Below are 24410 nucleotides of genomic sequence, written 5' to 3' on the forward strand. Positions count from 1 at the left end.
CAAATGGGCAGCTGGTAATTATGGATTGACTCTGCTGATGCATTTGCACTGTGCCAAGCTCAACATCCCCTTGCCCACCCTCCCATACTTCCTGCTAAGCAGCAGTGATGTGGTCAGTGGGTGATCATATAGCTGCATCCGCCACAACCCACTAACTTGGGAGTACTAGTGAATTCAGTGAGGTTTGTTTTGGGGTGGATGTGCATTAGGATTGCAGTGTGAGCCACTACCTTTCTTACTGTAACAATATAGGTCCTGAAGGCTTAAGCCTCATCTGCCATGACATCTACATCCATTGCCAGGCTGGCAGAGAGCTGGATCAATCTCTTCCACTCATTATATGCTAAAAATAATTCAGATGGAAGCACATAGAGGAGAAAACAACACAGTTGCAGATGTGCTGATATCTGGAGCCATTCTGAATTATGGATGGTTTGGGGAGTAATAGCTTTGTCCTCCTGGGTAGAAATATTTGGAGATATATATATATATATAGCATCATACTTGCAATCTACTGAGATGGATAACAGTGGGCATGTCAAGGAAATGATGCCATGGCTTGAGCTGAAAGTGGAGAGTGTCACCTTGTGGTGAGATGCCTGAGTACTACAGATAGATGGAACTCACCCATATCACCTGGGAGGAAATGTGGGTGAATTGAAGTTCCCCTTGCATGTTACTCTGGATGGGCAAAAAGAAGCTACCTGAACACCTGAACATTGATGGCCATCTGTCACGAATGCCTTAGTTGTGATTGCTGGACTAGATGACTCTTGAGGTCTCTTCCAACTCTATGGTTCTGTGAGTCTATGATCCAGCCTCAGTTTAAATGCATCCAGGGCAACTGTGTCTGTGTTCTGCCCACCAAGCAAGCAAGCAAGCAAACAAACAAACAAACAGGCAGAGGGAACTGCCAATTTTACGTCAATGCAATTTGCCAAGCATTTTCAGCTGCCATTGACTGATGGAAAGAAACTAAAAGCATTCAATATTGCAGACGCCAGTGCCTGAGAGTGACTTAAGAAACAAGTCTTCAAATTGTTATTTTTCTAATGGAGCTCAACTTAGAAAACTAATTGATCACCAAGCCCACAGTCCCTAGTTTGCTCAGACAGTGTACATACATTTGTAATGGGGAAAACATCTCTGGAAAATGCAGCAGGTGGGGGATATTGTGTGAAAACTAGCTTGCGAAATATCCCAAAGGAGTTTTAAGCCCTGTTTTTGGTGATGATTGTCGACAGGAGTGAAGGAGGATTGATTTTGCCTTCCATCTTTCTCTGCAGGAAATTTATTTAGTGATTACTTATTTATTTAAAATCATTTGCATCCTACTCATCCCCCCTAAGGAGATTTGAGTGGTGCGCATTGAAAACAGTTCAATAATATCAACAAACAATAACAAAACTCGCAGCAGCCAAAATATCTAGGAAGGTTCAAAGACCTGAATAAAAAGAAAAGTTTTGTCTGCCCTGAGCAGAAGCAGTGCCCAGAGGAAAGCACTTCCAGAGGTGATGGGCTGACAAAGAAAATGTCCTCATGGGTTGTTGCAAATTCCTGAAGCAACAGAAAGATGGACTATCTTGGTTCTTGGGCAGCATTATATGGAGGAAGTCAGTCCAGGTAAAGTGACTGGAAGCCATTTTAGAGTAAAACTAGCTCTCTGAATTGCACTCAGAAATGAATAGACAGTCTGTGCAGTTGTTCTTGATTGGTCTACCACCAAAGTGATCATTTCACTTTCAGTTTCATGACAAAGCTAGAAACCAGATGAAATAGTTGCCCCACCGCTCTGAGTGGCTTCCAGCACATACAAAAATCTAACAAAACATTAAAATTTAAAAAGCTTCCCTATACAGGACTGCCTCCAGATGTCTTCTAAAGTTGGCTCTAATGACTTACTAAAAAAATAAGAAAGACAGCCATGAATCTGAGCCCCCTACTTGCTCTAGGCCTGGTACAATAGTATCCCCTCTAATCCCCTCTGGATGGCCCTGCCCCTTTTAACACCAGGTAAGCATTGAAATTGAACACTTGGATTTAGTTTGTTTGTTAGTCCTCATCCAATCCCTTACTGAAATCAAGCAATGCTCTAGGACATCTACAGCCTCCTTGATATGGTTAGAAAGGGAGAGAGACTGCAGTACTCCAAAATCCTGGACAACCTCTCCCAGCAGTTTTATACAGATGTTGGGGAGGGGCAGAATATAACCCTGAGGAACCTATAAGCCATGGATATGAACTAAAGTCCCCTAGAACCTTCACCTGGAAATGTCCTCTCATGAAGGACCAGAACTACTGTGAAGTTGTTCCGCCAAAGTTCAACCCTGAGAGATTATCCAGAAGGATATTGTACTCAGTGGTATCAAACACCGCCAACAGATCTGGCAGAATCAAGAGGGATACATTCCCTCTGTGGAATTCTAAGTGAAGGTCTTCCACCAAGGTGATCATGACAATTTCAGTATCATGAGCAAATTGGAAACCGGACTGAAATGCATCTCGGACAACACAGACACAAATGCTCCCAAAATGAATTTTCAAGAGTTGCCAAGCCAATAATGCTTTAATGTTGGCTCCACTGAGGGATTAAGAAAACAAACAACACAAGTCAGAGGAGACAACACAGCTGTCCAAGGTGGAACAAATACAAACAATTTTATCTACAAAGTGTCTTGGAAATATATCACTGTGGGTTGTCCCTGAGGAATTGAAATCTAGTGTGGTGTAGTGGTTAGAGTGTTGTACTAGGACCTGCAAGATCAGGGTTCAAATCCCTATTCAGCCATGAAGTTCACTGGGTAACCTTGGATGAGTAACTACCCCTCAGCCAAACCTCCCTTACAGGGTTGTTGTGAAGATCAAATGAGAAGGGGGAGAATCATGTAACTGTCTGGAGATTCTTGGAGAAAAAGTGGGATATAAAAATCAATCAATCAATCAATCAATCAATCAATAATATTGCCTCCATGGAGACCTTAAAACACCTGAAACAGCTCACCTAATGCCTCTGCACAGATGCAGTGGTGTTAAAGAAGAACAATCTATTTGCCAACTTCACCACAATGGAGTACCTGGGGACCTAGAGGAGCTCTAGCTCATGTTCAATGAGACTTATGGTGAGTTATCTAACACAGTCACTCTACTCATTGTTGTTATATTTTTGGTGTTTCTTTTGCAATGGTAGGACAAAGAGCACAGGGAAGCAGGGATGCTGCGGATGTAAAAAGATACACACAAACATTTCAGCCCAGCAACATGTAGATTAATGGATGGTTTTGCCTTAGCATGAATGAGCAAAGGGGCAAGATCAAGTTCCTCAATTCAAGCCTGAGTAAGCCAGGATTTCTCTTGGAGACAGTTTCATGCATATTGAGCCGCAGCATAACAAAATGACTGAAGCTGATTTAGGACTAACATTTCACTGAAAAGGCTTGCCAGCTGAGCTGTACCAGGTAACTGAGCATATGTAATCTGCAAACAAGCATAACTAGCTGGACTTTGCTTTTTGCTGTATAAATATTACTAGATTGTCCGTGAGAAAGACTTGCCTAGCAAAAATAAACAGAGCTTCAGGTCTAATGGCATTTTAATGACGATAAATAAGAGCACATTTTTGTCTCAGTGGCATGAGAAAACGGAGAGCCGTTCTATCGCTGCTCGGAGATCATTCTTATCCCTCTGTGCCAGTTCTGCTTTGTCACCTCAGCTATTTCGTCCCCCAAGCTTTCATTTTAAGATTATTAGTTTACCTGTCCAAACAGGTAGAGACTGAATGCAGCCTTTAAGTACTGCATGTTCCTTCTGAGTGCCATTTTGAACAACATGGAACCAGAGGGGGGAACACAGAGTGCCGTACTGCAAGGAAAATGTCAGGCTGTCAGAATACTGTGTGATGCATGAAGGTCTAAGAGGTGGAAAATTGAGATCACTGTTCAAACAATCTATCTTTAATCTATTGTCTAAGACAGATGACAAGATGGCTCCTTGATCCAGAAACCTTTGATATGTGTTACAGTGGTACCTTGGGTTACAGACGCTTCAGGTTACAGACTCCGCTAACCCAGAAATAGTACCTCAGGTTAAGAACTTTGCTTCAGTAAAGATGGTAAACACCATCTTGCTTCTCAAGCAGTAATTTCCAAGGTGCTTGACCTGACAATGCATGCTGGTATTCTCTAATTAAGGGCTATGTTCCCTTCTAGGTAGCCTTCCAAGGACCACATGCCAGTAGGGGTGGAGCCAGAGGCAAAAAGGGGTGGAGCAACAAATATATAAGCTTCACCCTTGTACAGTAGGTTAATTACTACACACAATCACACACCCCTCTCCATCTTCCATCCAGGCAAGTAAGGGGAAACACACTCACATACGCTCCAAACATTTCTCCGATAATAATAGGGATGTCCCAATGAAAAGCGGGTCATTCTGCGATCAAATCAGGAACTGGGGCAGCTTCTGTAAATCCAGGACTTGGAGGGTCTGCTCTCAGGGTGTGACATAGGGCAAGGCAAGGGTGTGGTCTGGGGACAATTCTGAGTACCAGATAGAGAGGCAAGTAGGGCTGCATTTGCCCCCGAGATTCAAGGTTCCTTACCTGTGCCCTAATGAGATGAAACGAGAGGCCACAATTTAATTTTGATGAAATCCCTAGCATTCCCTGGAACAAGTATGCCTTTTTTATGTGGCTAGGCTCACCAGGATCCAGAACAATATTCCCAAATTTTTATTTCAGTTTAATTTAAATGTAATGGTTTCCCTGCTCCTCAAGGAGGCGGCCAAAATTGCTTCGTGGTGAGGTGCAATGTGTGGCAGCTGTAAGGGTTCAAAGTCACTTTCCATGTGATTCGGCTTAGTAGACCGGAGACTCTGCATGGATGTAACAGCCTTAAATGACCCATTTGCTCCCATTAGGCTTGGCGGGACATTTCTGAATATGAGTGACCCTTGGTGCTTAGAAAAGAGGCTATTTTAGGCGAGCTGGGCTGGGCAAAGGTCATCAGGCTATTCCTGATTTTCTTGGCCAAGTGCACTGCAATGTGATCAACCAAAACAGATTCAAGGGACTCAGCTAGACTGGTAAAGAAAAAGCATTTTATGTGTTGCATATGTGATATAACACTGTGACACCATATGGTGCTGCGGAGTCCCGTCTTTCGCTACCAGACTTCCCTCTATGAGTTTACAACATGTTTAACTGACTCACTTCTTTGACACATCTAGATCCAGCCAAGGACTGAGAATAAAATGCCTGTCTCTTTAAGTATCCAGTTACAGGTAGGTAGCCATGTTGGTCTGCTGTAGTCGAAACAAAATATAAAAAATCCTTCAGATACGCACTGGAGAAGTGTGCATGCACACAAAAGCTCATACCAATAACAAACTTAGTTGGTCTCTAAGGTGCTACTGGAAGGAATTTTTTAATTTTGTTTTAAATTTCCAGTTTACCAGGTTCAACGGTCCTGCTTTATATCACACAACATCCTACCTGTTTCAAGCATTCACAATGCACGGAAGTTGTCCATGGTTCTTGTCTAACATAAGTAGAATGGAAATTTCTCTCAGATCTTCCTTTTTTTGCTTCCACCTTTCTGAGTTGTTGAAAGGTGCCACTGGCTCAACCTCCCAGGTATTCCTACCTGCTGCACATGCCATGCAGTATATGTGGAAGTTTTGCCTTCTAGTACCAGCTTCTAGTACTTCTTTTTAAAAATTAAAATTGGTGGAACCTTGCTTTCACAATCAATGGGGCTGGATTCTCAGAAATGCAGGAACTTTCACCGGCAGTTTCTTCACCCCTTTTTGTGGAAGACTGGAAGCATTAAAAAATCATTCACAAGAACAGTGTGTACTTCATTCTGCAACACTGATCAGTCAGAATCACTTAGCAGCTTTCAGCTGGCTTTATCGCAACAATAATGTCGCCAACCAGACTTTGATATGACGAGAATAGGAAAGCTGACAGGTTTCTTGATTGATCCCTCCATTCCGGATGCAGATGCCATTCCAGTGACTTATCAGTTAAGCAAATAAATACAGCATTAGTTCAAGTACATTTAGCATTAAAATAAACACACTGTGAAAGGTGACCACCTGGTTGCTGTATTTCATATTCACTGAAATAGATAAACTGTACAATTCACTGGCAAGCCAGCCAAGAGATTGATGTCAAGTTACTATATCACCTGAATGCATCAAATGCACACACCATGCCATTTTTTTTTTTTTTTTAACCTCCATTTGTTTTCAGTGTTGCAAACTCTCTCTGCTTGCGTCTATATATTTGCAAAGGCAGCTTTTTAGCTTCTGGGTACCCCTGAGGTTGGCTTTGTTGATTGACGTACAATGAGCAGGCTAGAGAGCCAATTCTTCAATGGTAAGCATTCTGCCAAACAACGGAGCATCGAACGTGCTCCTGTGCCTCCAGACACCTCTCAGATATAGCAGAGTTATGAGCAACAGAACACCTTCTCACTTAAGCAATCTGTGCTACCGTTTCTGACGCCCTTGTGAGAGGGGGGTGGGAAAGGGAATTTCGCAAGCAAGAGCAAGCTCTAGCCTCCCCGCGGCTTCTTTCTGCGCATATGTGTGCTTGTATGTGTGTGGGTGTTCACGCATCTCTGTGAGAGGCAAGAGAGGGGCACCTGCCAACTCACCCTGAGAGAGACGGAGAACTTGGAAGAGGATTTCACAACATAATTCAGCAGAGATACGATCTGTGTTTGTGCATTTTTAGGGCCTTTATTAATTCCCCATGTCTTATCTTGCTTGCGTCTCGCAGGAAATGATCCTTATATGGCACAGATGTTGACTTCCTTTGTCAGGGGAAGCTGGTGCTTTGTAAGTTAGCTACTGAGTTAGCCTGGACTGGATGAATCAGGCAGCAATATGTATCCTTTAAAAACCCAAAGCAAGCTCAGGAAGCTGTGAGTTTGAGCAGAGTAGCAATGGGAAAAATCTGACAATTTTGGTTTCTTTCTGTTTCTCATTTTTCCAATCTTAATTTAAACTTTTCCACATTAGGTTACTTAAAAAACACACAAAACCCTCTTCTTGGAAGGACCCATTATTACAAACAAGGGAAGATTGACTGTTAAAACTAACAGACTTAGCTGAGATAGCAAAATTGGCATGCTTAATTAGAGAAAAGTCATTGTTAACATCTCATAGCCTTTTTGCGTGAAAAAGGAAAAGAAATAATGAAATTTGGATTTGAGGGTTGAAGATGTTTATAGAAAGTGGCAATGTTGGGTGTTAGATTAGATTGGATGAAGTGAATATTGTTTTTATATAGTGAACAAATGAAGAACCAGAAGTTCTTTAAAAATAAAACAGAATAAAAGAATCCTCTTAAAAAAAAAACATTAGCATCTTAGTGTCATCTTTTCTTATTGTGTATATTTTTGTATGCAATTTTGCCTGATACACAGTTTTGCAAAACAGTTTCTTCTAGAGTAGGGGTGAGAACCTCTGGCTCGCAGGAGGCCATTTCCCACAAGTTCCAGTGGTATGCAAAGATATTTCCTCAAACCAAGCCCATCTACGCTATACCTGAAGGTTGGACTGAACTCCCCATACATGAGCTGATGGATGGTGTATTCAATCCTGCTTGGCTGCTACCTTCCCCCATCCCTACCCCGACACAGGCCAACTTTACAGTTAGGTAGGACAACCCACCTGCCAATCACATGATACCATTATATCAGATGATTGACAGGTGGGTGGTCTTACCCACCTGCCAGACTTGGCCTATGGCATGGTGGGAGATCTGGCCATGCAGGCTGAAAAGTTTCCTCACTCCTGCTCTAGTATAATGAATTTTTGTATGTTATGTTTACTAATACATTAATTTCTATGCCCACTTCACCCTTTCATGTATGCACTTTTGTACAAATTGCTTGGCAGAAGGAAGGACTGCATAGCAAAATTAGGAGAAGTGTGAATTTTGAAGAATGGTTGTGTTTTAGTTTGTGTATTGATTTGAAAGGAGCAAATTATGAAGGTTTACTTTTAATTCGTGAACTGAATCAAATTTCTCCCCATCCCTAATTCAGAGGAGATCTCTTTGACAGTTTTTATCATCTTTCTCAGCTTATTTTTCCTTTTATGAATAGAAAACTGCCAGGGGGGGGGGGGAGAAAGGCATGTTTTGAGCAGAAACATGATAAGAGACAGCCCCTTTCCTCCACCATTTCCCACTTAAACTCACAGCTCCCTGAGGCTGTTTTTGGTACTAAAAAAATAAGAGGGGAAGTTAGTCACCTCTAGTTTGGGTCCTGTTTACTGAGGCTATTTTTACCTAGAATTAGACTTTATATGGTTGTATGCTGTACTACCTTTCTTCCTGGATACTATTGAAAACTAGCTATTTAATGATATATGACTATTGCAAACATTGACATGATTTTTGATGCTCATATAGAATTTGAAATCAGGGTCTGGTTCTCTGTCAAAGTAATTAAATAATCTGTTTTCAATGACATATTAATGCTCCATTAAAGGCTATTGCATATGTCTGAATTATTTTTATGCTGATACTGTACAGAATTTGAAATCTAGGTTCTCTGTCACTGTTTGATTCACTGTGCACTTTGGTGAAGCATATAAAGAAAAAGGACTGAAATACCTCTGTGGATCAGATCTGACCACTGCACACACCAAATTTCAGTCAATAGCACCACACGGGGAAGAATCTGTATAAAGGCTAAACACGCAGCATACATTGACTATTGATATGCCACTCTGAGAATAGCATAGGGATGTGCTACTTGAGAGAGAGAGGGGGGAAAAACCTAGCCTAAGCCCCCTTGAGATTCTGGAACAAGCTTTATTGTCCTTTGAATCTTGCGCTTCTCTCTAGAGTGAAGCCACAATGGCATAATTCCACAGCATGTGGGAAACATTAGCCTGTGAAGTCTCACATTGTCAGCATAAAGGGTACAGAGCCATCTTCACACTCGTCCCATGAGATGTGCTGGGATCTTGTACATCTGCTGTCATAAGAACTAAGACAACTAGAATCCATAATCCTGTTCTCACAGTGGCCACAAGGAGGACCTGAGGGCAACAGCTTTCTCTTCACTTTTTATTTCTAGCAACTGGGTATTCAGAGACATAACCATCTCTTACTGTGGAGGCAAGAAAAGAGCCATCATGGTTAGTATTATGAGGGAGGATGAAAAAAAAATCAACTCCCTATCTGCTTTCTCCACACCATGTATAATTCTATACACCTCTATCATGCCTGATCCACAGCGCATTTCTTAAGCACCGTCACCAGGCATTTCACATATCTTTACTTCCGAAATACAGTTGGTGGAGAGGCCAAGAAGAGAAGGTTTGGGGGGTCAAATTTAATTATGGTGACATTTATAGAGGAAACTTATTCAGTGGCCTGGAGAAAAGGAAATGCAGAGACATGGGCTGCGACTGCTTCCAAAAGCAGGTAATAAGATACAATAATAACATTACTGATAAGTGTATTTCAGCCCCAAGGCACTGTCTGGATTATGCCACATACTTATTGGAATTCTGGCAGCCATTAAATGCAGCGGGTTCTAATACAGGGTGCCAGAAGTGTTTAAAAGAAAAGTTGAAGCAGCCCTTAATGACACTTGAAGATAGGAAATTAGGAGAATAATATATATTCAGGATGGGGCTGCTCTGCTTAAGAAAGAACACGATACTTGTGCCTTTTTAAGCTCTACAGATAGAAGAGGTCTGGCAGGTGAGCAAACGTCTGCTGCAGCAATGGAAAAATAACACCTGGAGAATAAAGCTTCCAGTGGCTACTAGCTATGATAGTGATGTTCTGCCACAATTGTCAGAGGCAGTATGCTACCTTGAGGACTTCCCATAGGCATCTGGTTGGCCACTGTGAGAAAAGGATGATGGACTAGATGGGTCTTTGATCTGATCCAGCAGGGCTCTTATGATCTGATGCCTGCCAAAATTTTGCCTCCTTTGCTCATAAAACTGAATCCAAGGCTTGCTTACTTATGACACCATCACTCAACATGATGCCTCCAGGTGTTTCCTGTTGCAGCTCCTACAATCCTATATCATTGGTTAGGCTTGCTGGGGCTGATGAGTTTTGGGCATCCTAACAATGTCTAGAGGGAACTAGGTTGGAGAAAGTGGACTGGTATGTTTCACTATGTTCATACGAGCTTACTCCCGTGTGACACGGCAGGCTTTATCTGTTTGGTAACTCTATTCAAAGGCCACCCCTCTTGCACTTTACACCCTCTTAAGTGAGCTCATGACCTTAAAAAACAGGCTTCCGCAACCTCGGCCCTCCAGATGTTTTTGGCCTACAACTCCCATGATCCCTAGCTAGCAGGACCAGTGGTCAGGGATGATGGGAATTGTAGTCTGGAGGGCTGAGGTTGAGGAAGCCTGTTATAGAAGGGCAAAGAGATGGCAGGTAGCCTGATGGGACTTCCAAATTTGGCCTCTGCTGCACAGAAAAAGAAATAGGAGCACTAATGGGGTCAAAACATAAGGAGCAAGTCAATATATGCTTCGCAGTGCAGGATAAATGGAAGAGATATAATTAATTACGAGTCATTCTGACCAGCAACAAAAAGGCAACTCTTGTAAACAGCTGCTAGAGAAGAGCAGAATGGCAATATCAGCAGGAAACGCATGAGAGAAGCGGTTGTGGAAAACTCTAAAATAAATAAATAAATGGATTATTGAACCATTTAAGCATATTATTAAAGGAAATGTTTGGTTCAAAAAAGAAAGAAAGTGTTTTCTTACTGATCACTAATCTCTGGACACTGCTGTTCCTCCTCAAATGTCTAAAAACTTATTAGCTGCTCCTTCACTGAGAAGACAAGCTGAATCTGGCCTCCATGAGTAAAGAGTGAGGCTCCCTCACGACTCATTGCCATCTTAATTGAAGTGAAGTGAATTGAAGGAGAAATGATTTAAACTTGAATTTAGTCTTGAAAGGAGGAAGCAGAAGTGCTTTGGAGAGCAGAAACGATGGCTGGCAGCACTCCAATTCCTCAAAACAACACAACGCACACAAGAAGAGTATTAAAAAAGGGGGAAATAGAAATAAGTATCTATTTTAAAACTATAGACACTCAAGGGAGATAATTAGTTATCTATTTACCTAGCTATCTATTTAAAAACTATAGATGCTCCTGATGGTGGAAAACTAAAAGTTGAAAGGTAATGGCTGGGTGCACAGATGTTGTCCCCTCCCCAAAATAGATCATGGTGTAACGCGCTTGGGAAACTGAGGCTATAGTACAGATGGCACGTTTGCCTCATGGTGATTGTTAACCACCCTGTTCAGTTTTGTTTTCTGAGCTGATGAGGAAGCAGAATTTCTAGCACAGTAAGACTACTATAAACCCAAAAGCAGCTATCAAGGAGTTAATGAAGACATTAAGTTGAAATGGTTCCACAGCATCCCATGAGCATCCCATGAGCTCTATAGCTTGATATAGTTTGCCCATTGTTTTTGAAGGAATAGCTGAGTGAATCACTTACGAAAGGATGATGTGGACTATTATGGGTGCTTTGTAGTTACTTTAGCTCAGGCTTCCTCAACCTTGGCGCTCTAGATGTTTTGAGACTACAGTTCCCATCATCCCTGACCACTGGTCCTGCTAGCTAGGGATCATGGGAGTTGTAGGCCAAAAACATCTGGAGGCCTGAGGTTGAGCAAGTCTGGTTTAGCTGACATCTCTTTGGGATCACTCAAGGAGACATCTTTTCCTTATTTGCTAATTGTGAATATTTAGGAAGCTGTTTTAGAACAGGTCAGGCTATTTGTTCATCTAGCTATTTGCTAGTCTACTCTGACTAGCAGTGGGTCTCCACCACGTGCTGCCTAATTATTTCAGCTGGAGATGCCTAGAATTGAATTTGAGATCAGGTACACTTAACCATGCTTCCTTCCATGGGCATAGCCAAGGAGGGGAGCAGCTGCCCTCCAAGTCAATAAAAATCAATACAAATCTGAGCTTCTGCCCCTCAAAAAACCTCTCCCCCCCCAAAAAAAGCCTGCCCCACGAACAAAAATCCTGGCTACACCCATGGTTCCTCCCCATAGAGAAATATGTTTAGGGTCTGAACCTGGTATAGCCTGTTTTGCCATTGAAACATCAACTCTTCTGCACAACAATTAGGTTATCCAACTGTGCCCTACACTATAGGCCTGTCTCCATGTTAGATGTTTGACGTCCTTTGTACAGTTGTGCACTTTTCCCTGTCAAGACCTGTGCTTGGAGTCTACGTGAACTGTGTGCCAGATATCAGTCTTACGTTTCCAGCATATTTCTGACATATAGATCAATAGTCTATTCATAATTTGCAGCTTTCCCTTGGTGTTCTGCTGACGTCATGAAATGAAATTGACTTTTCTTTTTCCGATAAATAATTTAGACAGGAGCAAGTGGCTCATTTTTAATTATTTTTTTTGGATGTGTGACATACAACCTCGAGTTTTACTTTTTCAACAAAAAAAAAAAAAGGTGGTTTATTTGAAGGTGTAAGAGCCTATAAATTCTGTAAAGCGTATGATAGTTTATCACAGTGCTGGGCTGCTGTAGATCACTGTACAGAAGGTGTTCACATCAAGGATAAAAAAAGGTAAAGTTTATGTGGAGAGCTGATTAGACATAGCTTAGACGTGCTCTTCTTCTTCTGCTCTGTTTGCTTTGGAACATTATGTACTAATAACAGAGCTTACCAGTTTAAATCTCCACTAATGAACCCCATTCTAGATTTCACAGATTATTGGGTACGTGGGCTACAGTCCATAAATATTCCTTTAAAAACAACACCTCAGTCCAAGTAGGGCTGAGGAAGGAAACTCTGTCACATGTATTCCTAACTGACTGGGAATAGGTCCTGCATGCACGACTCCCCAACCCAACCTGTCACTTGGAATACAGGAGCACAGCAAGCTGCTTTCTGCTGAGGGCTCACCCATGTTTCAACTTGCCCCACCACTTTCTCCTACGAAAACCCACTGTTTACTGCTAAATTGGAACAAATGTCCCTCGGGTTTCCTGCAGATTGGCTTTTGTTCTAATTCAGTGAGTTTTTCTGGTGGTACAAGCAAAAAACCTCTTGGCATGGGACAAGCAGAAGTGTGGATGAACCCTGAATCAGACCACTGGCCCATCTAACTCAGTTCTGTCTACACTGACGGACAGTGACTATCTAGTGTCAGGCACTGAGTGACAGGGCCAGTTACTACTTCTCAGCTGGACCGATCTCACAAGGTGAGAATAAAATGGGTCATAGAGATTTTTCGGCCTTGGACGCCATCTTACAGTAATCCATCAAGATGACCGACACCAAGGGGAAGAGGAGGGGGACACGTTTCATGTTCTCAAGACCCTTTTGCAAACATGATGTCGTCCCTCTCGCCGCCCACATGCGCATCTATAAGAAGGGTGACATTGTTGACATAAAGCGCATGGGCACAATTCAGAAAGGCATGCCCCAGAAATGTTACCATAGCAAGACAGGAAGGGTATACAACATCACCCAGCATGCTGTGGGGATTATTGTGAACAAGAAGGTTAAGGGCAAGATTCTGGCCAAGAGAATCAGTGTGCGAATTGAGCATATTAAGCACTCAAAGAGCAGAGACAGTTTCTTGTGGCGTGTGAAAGAAAATGAAAGAAAAATGAAGGAAAGGAAAAGGGAATTTGGTTTGAACGAAAACGCCAGCCTGCTCCTCGTAGAGAAGCTCACTTTGTGAGAAACAACGGCAAGGAGCCAGAGCTGCTGGAATCAATTCCATATGAGTTTATGGCATAGTTTATATGAACAAAATAAAATACCATGTTGAGGACCTAAAAAAAAAAAAGGGGGGGGGTGAACCATGTGCTTTACCTTGAGCTCCTTGGAGGAAAAGGAGGGATATACAGTAAATACAACCAACCAACATACCAACCAACAAACCAACCAACAAATCAATCAATCTCTCCTAGCCCTACTTAGAGATGTTGGAGAATGAACCTGGAACCTTCCATATGCAAAGCAGATGTTCTATTGCTGACTTATGGGCTTTCCTTGACTGAGCTACGGTCTTTCCCTTCCATTGGGTTGCGAACATGTAGCTTTGTCAACCGAACCAGTATTATGCAGAATAGTATAAGGAGCAGCTGGATGGATATGGTCTCCCATACTTCCAAAAGTAGATTTGGGCTTCCATACCTCCATCTCCTTTCCAAGCAGCTGTATTACACTTACACACAGCTGCATCAGGGCACAGCCATTTCAGAAAACATACTGACATCTCGACAATATGCATTATTCTTCCATGTCAAAAAGGGATGTGCGCTGCACAGGGTTGTGGCAATGGCACCACCAAGTCTCTCAGCAATAATATGAGCCTGTCCTGTCAAGCTCTCTGCAAGGGTGAGTGATGTCCAAGTCTCCCCTTCTGCTCCACTGTATCTCTCTCTCTACACGATACAATTTTGTTGTGACCTGAGGGCTTATTTGCTGTTCAATGAGCAGTACCATATCACACAACCACCCGCTGTTACATATCCAGCCTCTTATCTAGCTCCTTCCCCAGAAGAAAAATTCTGCATGGTGCCACCCTTGCGGTCAAAATAATAGCTGGAACTTTTATGTGCCCAAACCAAAGCTTGTGAAACACAGTAGCCGCTGACATATAATCTTTCTCTGGAAGACCTTGGCCTTAAGCTATAATTTGAGTGTGTGTGCCTGTGGGGAAAACAAGTATATGGCAAACAGCAAAAAAGCAAAGGAGACAAAGGAAGGCCAATAACAGTTATACAAACTGACGTAAAATACAAAAGTCGCAGTGATATCAAAATAATCCCCCAATAAAATAACAACGCATGCATTTTTCATTGGTTTTCTGGACGTTGATGGGCTGTCGTTCTTTATGTTAATTATGTAGCTTACAATAATTATTTTTACTGCTTCTATTTATTATGTATATTGCAGAATATTTTATATTACATTATTTTTTGAAATCCATTTTTGGTGTTGGGTGTAATAATAATAATAATATATTTATACCCCACCCATCTGACTGAGTTTCCCCAGTCACTCTGGGCGGCTCCCAATCGAGTGTTAAAAACAATACAGCATTAAATATTAAAAACTTCCCTAAACAGGGCTGCCTTCAGATGTCTTTCAAAAATAGGATAGGTGCTTATTTCCTCGACATCTGATAGGAGGGCGTTCCACAGGGCGGGCACCACTACCCAGAAGACCCTCTGTCTGGTTCCCTGTAACCTTACTTCTCGCAATGAGGGAACCGCCAGAAGGCCCTCTGTGCTGGATCTCAGTGTCCGGACTGAACGATGAGGGTGGAGGTGCTCGTTCAGATATACTGGACCGAGGCCGTTTAGGGCTTTAAAGGTCAGCACCAACACTTTGAATTGTGCTCAGAAACATACTGGGAGCCAATGCAGATCTCTCAGGACCGGTGTTATGTGGTCTCTGCGGCCACTCCCAGTCACCAGTGTAGCTGCTGCATTCTGGATTAGTTGTAGTTTCCAGGTCACCTTCAAAGGTAGCCCTTTGCATTGCTTGGACTAGTGCATTGCAGTAGTCCAAGCGAGAGATAACTAGAGCATGCACCACTCGGGCAAGACAGTATTGTAGGCAGATAGGGTCTCAGCCTGCATACCAGATGGAGCTGGTAGACAGCTGCCCTGGACACAGAATTGACCTGTGCCTCCATGGACAGCTGTGAGTCCAAAATGACTCCCAGGCTGTGCACCTAGTCCTTCAGGGGCACAGTTACCCCATTCAGGACCAGGGAATCCTCCACACCTGCCCGCCTCCTGTCCCCCAAAAACAGTACTTCTGTCTTGTCAGGATTCAACTTCAATCTGTTAGCTGCCATCCATCCTCCAACTGCCTCCAGGCACTCACACAGGACATTCACCGCCTTCACTGGTTCTGATTTAAAAGAGAGGTAGAGCTGGGTGTTGAAATCTATACATACAGACAATGATGTAAAACACAACAATTCATCAATATTACAAATAGCAGATACATGAGATTGCTGTGATAATTACACTGCTAAAAGATAATTGCTGTACAGAAAAATTATAAACTCACAGTATGAATTGTAGCAGGGCTAATGAATGCAATATTTCTTGTGCAATATTTTGAAGGCAACAGGTTGTTGAGTTCACTTATCTAGGACTAGAAGGAACTTTGTGAGTCCCTGAAGAAATTTTGCAGGAACATGACAATCCAAAACGGACCCATTATCAGGATACTTACCTTACTATCCTAGTCCTACATGCCAGGTAGTCCCAGGGTGGCCAGCTATGAATTGCCAAAGAAGATTTGTGTTACCACCAAAAAGGACACTCGAAGAGGGTTGCAATTTGCATAAAATCTGCCTAAAATTCATATTTATAGGCAGAAATGATAACTATGATTTAAACAGAAATTCAATATGTCACCATTGTGGGAAATGACCTTTGTGCCTGTTCTGTCAGCTGACCAGGCGCTGCTAATTGTTGATGGGCAACGTCCTGCTTCTTCTTCTTATGATAACCAGATTTAACCAGATTTGGATGGGACAGCCTTCTAAGAGAAGACACCTTCAAACTGACAACTGTCCTCTGAAGGCCTTTCAAAATAAAGGTGTATCCTCTGCAAAGTCGAACACAAAGCCACTCTAGGTAGTCTGTCTATGAGACTCTAATAATGAAGAAAGGGTAAGGAAATGTACTAAATGCAGTAACAAAAAGTGATGAAATCTTCAGACTTACAGAGTAGACAATTTACTATCCAATGTCTCTTTAGTACTAAAACACTTTTGCAAGCATTCCTCAAAGAGAAACCAAAACTCTCCCCCACAACTTAAAAAAAAATCTGCATGGGCCTACCAACCAGATGGTCAAAAGAGTGGTCTGAATATGTATTTTCATTTATTTTTGAGATGCTATGGAAGAAAACATCTCTGTGATAGAACTGAATCAGAATTTTCCCAGTAGAAAAGTTATATTAATAAGAGCAACAAATTGTATTTTGTCCACATTTGTGGTGGTTCCCCCCCCCCTATGTTGTCACTACTTTTGACCTGTCTTGTATCCCCAGCTTGGACACCTACTGCTGCTGCAATAGCTGTATTAAATGCAGTTGAACGAGTGTCTCAGATACCTATTGGGCAGCTTATTTTTTTGTTACTGTCCAGCAGAGTTATTGGTAGTTACACACATTGATAGGTGGTCTGCACTGAAAACCTCATCAACTGGTTAGTTGTTAACCAGTTTCCTTTGACGGTTTCCCAAAGTCTGTGCAATAAACAGCAAACTATTTTTGTGGTTTGTAATCCTCATACTAAAGTGATAGCATGAATGTTTTCTATCCACGTTATGCATCAGTATTAGAGAAGCCTCCTGGGCCTTTTGCTACAAATGTAAATATAATCCTAGCATTGAAATTGCATTATATTGTATGCTGCAAGCAACAAAGTGGAACAATAAGACTGTGATAGACATGGACCGTCAGTCCCTGTTATTATGGCTGCAGGTCTCTTTTCCCTTAGTAGGTTCTCAAGTGTTTTGTCCACTTTGGTTTCAAATTACTCAAGAAATTGTATTTTAACCAATTCTGTGGGAAGGAGATTCTGCAGTTCAACAGGCCTCCGCCATTATGAAATGTTCCCAGTCACCCATTATTTGCAACTTCTTTCCTTTTTTTGTGGTTTTAAAGTGGAAGGTTTTAAAATGAAAATAATCTTTCCTCTCAGTTTTGTTCTGTGTGTTTAATGACACTGAAGTGGCTAGCTGTCATGATTTGTTCTTTCTCAATGATGTCTAGGAATTGTGTTGGATAATTCCATTTTAGTGAGGATATCAGCTGAAAGAAATCACTGGACAGTCTCAGTGGTCTAACCAGCTATGGAGAAGACAAGGGGAAGTGATACTAAAACCACACAATTAGTAAGAGGTTAATATAAAAAGTGTATGGGGTGTTAGGGAAGGGGTAGCAACTCTGGTGCGGGACACATCATGCTCCCTCTGGGGTAGTTTGTCCACCTTTGGACCCCAACCTAGACTTACGGCTTCCATCATGCCCATACTGGCTGGGGCTGATGCGATGAGCATTGTAGTCCAAAACAACTGGAGTACACCAGGTTGGAGAAGACTGCAAAGAAGATCAGAACTGGCTCTCTTCACACCTGCTGTTGCATTCATGTTGGAGATAACCACTCTAGAAAGATTAGGGGGGGGGGGTAATGTGGGCATTGGTCCATTACCAAAACATAGGAGTCAATTCCTTGCTGACCTCCAAATCCCTTTTAAGAAGAAATCACTTTCTAGAGGTGAAGCTGCCCCTGTTCCCAGGATCTAGTATGGATTTGGATCTTCCACCAGATTGGAAGAGGTCCATGCAATTCTTCTCCAGTCTAGCAGGGGTGAGTTCTTGTCCAGTAAGCTACAGGTATAGTGGTGAGTAGGTTTTGAGTTGTCAGTATCACTTTCCCATCTGTAAGTGGGGAAGAATAATAACTACCTACCACAAGGGATAATTGTTGGGATGAATGAGCTTATGATTGCAGAGCACTGGACACTAAAAATGTTACATAAATGATTAATGCTAAATAATTCTTGTTGATTGCTAGCAGTTGGATTCTGGTCCAATTACTGCATTTTGGCATGCCTAAATTTTTACATTTGTGTCTTCCCTTGATTAAAAGACTGAGAAAGCTCTATTAGACTTAATGCTGTATTTTTATAAGATAAAAAGGATGTGCTAGTACCTAGCATCCAACCTTCCTCCTAGATTTACATCTTCTCATCTAATCATTGCCTGTCACTATGCCAAATAGTATTAGTAGCTGTTGTCAGACAAGTCTAGCTTAGTAAATGGCAGTGCCTATTCAAGAGTCCTGCATATAGTAATATACATTTAATACCAGTCTTTCCCCAAAAGCAAAACTTCCAGTTTCCCATTTCTCACTCAGGCAAATACTAGACTCTGATGAGTTCTGACACATTGCTCTGCTAAAGATGACAAGGGAAAAATTTCCCTCAAACAGCTTCAGCTTTTACACATAATTTGTCATAGTGTATGGGAGCAGGCTAGCCCCAAAATGTACAGAGCTATACTTAGGTTATATTATTGCATAAATTTCCTATTCTTATGACAAGGAGCCAAACTGAAGTGGAAAAAAAATATTAGTAAGATCCCAGTGGAAAACATTTAAGTGGTTAGACAAAATAGCTGCAATGAAAAGGACACTTTTACATAAACCCTCTAGTTTGGAAGAAATTAAAAGCAAAGATCACAAGATATACCTATAGGGCTGAGTCCCTTGGAGATGGCCCACTTAGATCATGTTCCAAGTGAGATTGCCTTTGTGGAAGCAATGTTAAGCTCATGAAAAGGGAAAACTACTGGATCTAATCCACAGTGCACTACTTTGCTTTCAGGAAATGTAAAACCTCAAACCTAATTGCAAGTAGATGCTTCTGATAAAATATCCACTATGAGGTGGTAACTGATGAAAGCATGGGTCATGGTGACTTCTAGGGCTGTGCACTGGCTCTGGACAAATCCTGGATCTGGAACTGAATTGGGCAAATACAGGTCAATATGGGATTTTCCCAGAGCAGGTGACACAGGGGCAAAAGAAGGGGGATGACACCCCTGACGAGGGGTGACAAAATGGCGGGTGGCACTTGTCATTGCGGGGCCTGTATCACGCATGAGCCACATATCTTGGCACCCGCAGGCTCCATGCTGTCTGCCCGCTGCCTCCCCCCAGCTGTAGGGTGCCTGAGGCCCCGCTGCGTGCCCCATCCCTATGGGCACCAATACGGATGGCACGGGACAGCCCTATGGGCAGTTTGCCCCACTCCTGGGCACGCCACCCCAGGTGCCCGAGAGGCTTCTTCCACCGCTCGGGTCACAGCAGCCCCAGGCCAGGTCCACCCAGAGTAATCTGGGACTGCTAAAGGACTCAGATTAATTCTGAAATTGGTATGGCTCATCCCAGGTGGACTCAAGCCCAATTTAGGGTGTTTAATCTGGCAAAGCCCTAATAACTTTACCACATCAAAAATGCATATGGAAATCTGGCTTTCTTTTAGGAAACAGATGTCATAGAAGCATAGAACCATAGAAATGGAAGGGATCACGAGGGTTATCTAGTCCAACCGCCTGCAATGCAGGAATCTTTCACCCAAAGTGGGGCTTGAATCCACAACCCTGGAATTGTCTCATGTTCTACCAGCTGAACTATCCCAGGAATCTTGCAATCTACATGTGATCTGAGAGATGTGTGAAAATATAACTTTGTCGCATTGGACTAGATTTGCCATAAAAAATGAATTGGTAGCGAAAGCAGGTTGAATTCTGTGACTCCATTCAGAATATTCCAAATAAAGGAAGCAGCTTTATCAAAACACACATTGTCCTTGACCAGTCTTTTGCACATCAGTCTAGTAAATTTTTAAGTTTCATGCTGCAGTCCTGTACACATTTATCTGGGACTAAAACCCATTGAACTTAATGCTGAGTGGACATGTATAGGATCGCACCATTAATGTGTTTATGCTTATGGATATGGGACTTAACCTTTTCACTCCCAACCATCCCCTGCAATTATCGTTTTGTATCATAATTTTTTGTTTTGAATTTAGTACGTTTAGAGGAGTGTGGCAAAGAAACTGATTTGCTATCCATAATGAAAGCTTGCATAAGGTTCATGGCTTTTGGCTGTTATTATTATAAAGGACAGATTGTAGGGGCAGAAGGAATATTGCCTGGGGGCCGGCAGATATGAGGAAGCTTGTGGAATTAGTGGAGGGAGATTGGGCCTTAGAGAAACCTGAAGATGGTAATGTTCACATTTACAAACATTTTGTAGCTGTGGCATTTACAATTCTGAACATCTAATCTATCTTGTTTCCCCCATCTTTTGCTGTATGGCCTCATAAAATAAAGGAACATATACTTATAATAATAATGGAAGTGAATGGATATGCCCACATAGCTCTTCATGAAGCTAATCAAAGTTAATTAGTTATGTGCTCTTAAATGTGACTTAGCCACCTGCAAGTTCCCCATGTGTGTGGATAATAAGTTCTTCTGGGACCTGCTATGTCTGGGATAAAAGGAGCCTTAAGATCTGATTGGTGGTTCTACGTTCAGTTGTGATTCTAATCCTAATAAATGCAACATGACAGCTCTATGTTGACTTGTTGTACTGGCAAAACTACAGGGAATTTTCATTCTTAGCCTGGAGAGAAAAACCTCTTTCTCAGAGCCAGCAAGGTAGAAGATAAAAAATGTCTTCAAATGTAATTCCACATCTGTCTATGTTTAAAACAATGAACTCTGTGAAGGGGGTAAAAAAGCTTTCAGATTTGTATGAGTTGATGGAATGTATTTGGAATGTCATGCAAATCCATTAAGAATAAATTTCAGGTAAAATAGCATATCTTAAGAGCCATTCAAAAGACCGATGTGAGCCATATTGGGGATTGTCCAAGAATATTAGACCCAAGTAGCTGGCATTGCTTTGCAAATGACAGGAATACGGTTGAATTTGATATAATAACCTTCATACTGAATTACTCTGATAACTATTAAGTGATCTATATATCATTGTTATGTAGCTATATTATTTAAAAGCCTATTGACAGCTGTGAAAATTGCATTAACGTGTTACTAGACAGAAGTATCTAATACCAAATGATTACTTAATGTTTCAAATGCAGCTGTGATGGGTAAGTGAACAGCTAAAATATGATGAAGAGGAATTGTTTTATTATTTATTGTGAATTAGTTGTAAAATGGGGGGTTCCTTTTGTACTGGAGCTCTTGCTGTTAGTGCTGGTATATATTTGGAAAAAACAATGATCTATTGGATCATGATAATAGCCCATTAACACAAATGCTTTTATCCTCATGGGGGTGGGGTCGAATGGGACTGTGCCTGCTCCTCTTTTCAGATACCGCACAGAACATGGAGCTGGTAGGGAACTTGACAAAAAGGGCAGGACCAGCAGGCATGGTTTTGCCTCATGCATATAATCTATGCCTAAAGGAAAATATCTGTAAAGGCCCCAGCTCAAGACATTTTTCTGCCTGAGGTAGAAGATAATATGGTGTCTCTCCCAGTTCCATATACAAAACTAACCCCTCTGGCAGTTCAATCTCACTTCAACACTGTAAATGGGTCAGTGTCCTCAGCTACACCTGAAGTCAGCAGGCTGTGTGTGATGCCCACAGCTCTGTCTGGGAAGACTTCCTCAGGGTTCCCCATCCATCAGCACCAGCTGCCTAAGGCTGTGCACAAATGGCTTCTTAAAAATTTCCAGCATACTTGTGAACACAGATATTTTCTTTGTGTGTGTGTGGCATTTCTCTAGGGCAGTGGTTTTCAACCTGGCCAACTCTATTATGCTGGTGTAAACCCTGGTGCACCAGAAGCCCAGAATAGCAGCAAATATAATTCGCTTATATGCCATTAACTGATAAGACTTGTCAACCAGTTCTTCTAAAGTCTTCCTAAATTATAAAGCTCCAAAATACAGACCAAAAGAGAGCAGATCAAGGCATACAATGGGTACCACCAGTGAAAAGGCCCTGCTTCATGTAGCTCCTGCCCTGTCATTTGATAGAGTGCCCACTTGCCCTCCTTCTTGACATGGAATGCTCTCTATTAGAGTCTCCAGGTCCAGTACAAAGACCATAAGAAGGGAGAGCAGGAACCCTGAAGTTCCCAACAGCTGTTAATCAAGCAAGAAAGCACACAGGTCACCTTTGTCACAGTCAGGACGCCTATGTCCTCGCCAAGCCTGCACCCAATCTTGTTTTTGTACAATTTTGTTTGTACTCAGTAACCAAAATTATTTTATCAACATATACAAGCAGAAAAGGTGTTTTCTGTCATTTGCAAGGAATCGTACAAAACAAAGTGGCACTAATAAAGAAAAGTTCCAGGGTGGCAACAGAAAGCAAACTAAAAATGCTTTGCAGTTCATCAAAACTATCCAGCAATATCAAGTTATAGGAAAACTGGTGCTAGTAACAGTAATCCTTCTAGCTGGTTAATTAGTTCGGCAACTTCCATGAACATGACGTGTGATGCTAATTATTTCCCCAAAGAGTTAAATGATAACTAACCAGAGGCAGCTACAGTTGCAAATGGCAACAAAATATCTGTGAAAGGAAGAGGAGCAGATTTGCTCAAGTGTGTTGCAGGTAGAAATACTGTTTGTAATGAAGTGAGAGCAGTAGTTTACTTGCTCAAATGAACAAATAAGAAAGTTTTGAGAATTTAAATTCTAGATTAAAATTGATTATTTAATTGAGAAGGGGATTGTAACAAAAACACTGGGGCCTAATTTGAATAGTAGAGTGCCTGGTATCTGGTGAGCAGACCAAAGCACTTGTCAGGAGAGCTATGAGATTCAGGTGAGGGTCAGATGCCTTGTCAATCCCAGCAGGTATATAACAGGACGACCCAGCCTGCTCAGGCCTGGTGGTGAGCCTCGGGCAGTGCTGTGCCCTTCCCATCAGAGCAGCCCCAATCCCATTCCTACTTGCGTGCAAGCAGGAGGGGGCAGGGATCCCTCAGCTGGGAAGGGAGACTTCACACTGCCTATCAGAGCAGTCCTGATCCGAACTCCTGCTTGCGTGCAAGCAGGAGGGGGAAGCATCTCTCAGGTAGCACAAAGCCTCCTTATCGGAGCAGCCCCGATCCCATTCCTGCTTGTGTGCAAGCAGGAGGGGACAGGGATCCCATCAGAGCAGCCCCGATCCCACTCCTACTTGCGTGCAAGCAGGAGGGGGCGGGGATCCCTCAGCTGCAGTCCAGAAGATCTCAGTTTCACCCTTTGCATTAGTGCAGGCATATATTTTTTTTCCAATTGAGATGAATACATTGTAAAATCTCAGTTAATGTCAGTTAGTCTAATCGGGTATAAATATATTTGGACACAACAAGTATACCTGGTGTTATGTTCCTGTTCATATGTTGTGAACTTAAAAGTTGACAGACAACCTTTATTACTGTGGAATGTACTTTACAATGTTCCTGACATATATTTCAGCTTTCTGGATTTATTTTTCATCTGGCCTTCAGATATGAAAGGCAGAGTGATTTAACACCTGTAAAGATTTGTCATCCATGTGACAAAATAAAAAGTATGCCATTTGCAATAAACTTTGCATAAAATTGTTGCATAAAATTGCATTTAATTTTAATGATTCTAAGAATGTCAGGCAAAATGGTTGGGCCTCGCGCATGTTCACTTCATCAAATCAGGCCTCGGCTCTCATGCTATCTGTTGCTGCTGCTGCTGCATGTTGTAGTCTCCATGACAAAGACCGCTGTAGAGTCTCAGGAGCCCAGGAAAGGAGATGCCAATAATAACGGAGAGCTTGTTTCTTTGAAGTTTGACCACAGT

General features: G+C 42.1%; 1 pseudogene across 1 annotated transcript; it reads left to right on the forward strand.

Annotated features, from left to right (window-relative positions):
* The first annotated feature begins 13283 nt into the window (after positions 1-13283).
* On the forward strand, positions 13284-13843 carry LOC310677818 (large ribosomal subunit protein eL21-like; annotated as a pseudogene). The gene has a single exon. The product of its transcript is annotated as a large ribosomal subunit protein eL21-like (transcript).
* Positions 13844-24410: the final 10567 nt, after the last annotated feature.

This window comes from Podarcis tiliguerta (genome assembly GCF_965153285.1).
Source record: "Podarcis tiliguerta genome assembly, chromosome: 5".
In the NCBI taxonomy this organism is placed as follows: Eukaryota; Metazoa; Chordata; class Lepidosauria; order Squamata; family Lacertidae; genus Podarcis; species Podarcis tiliguerta.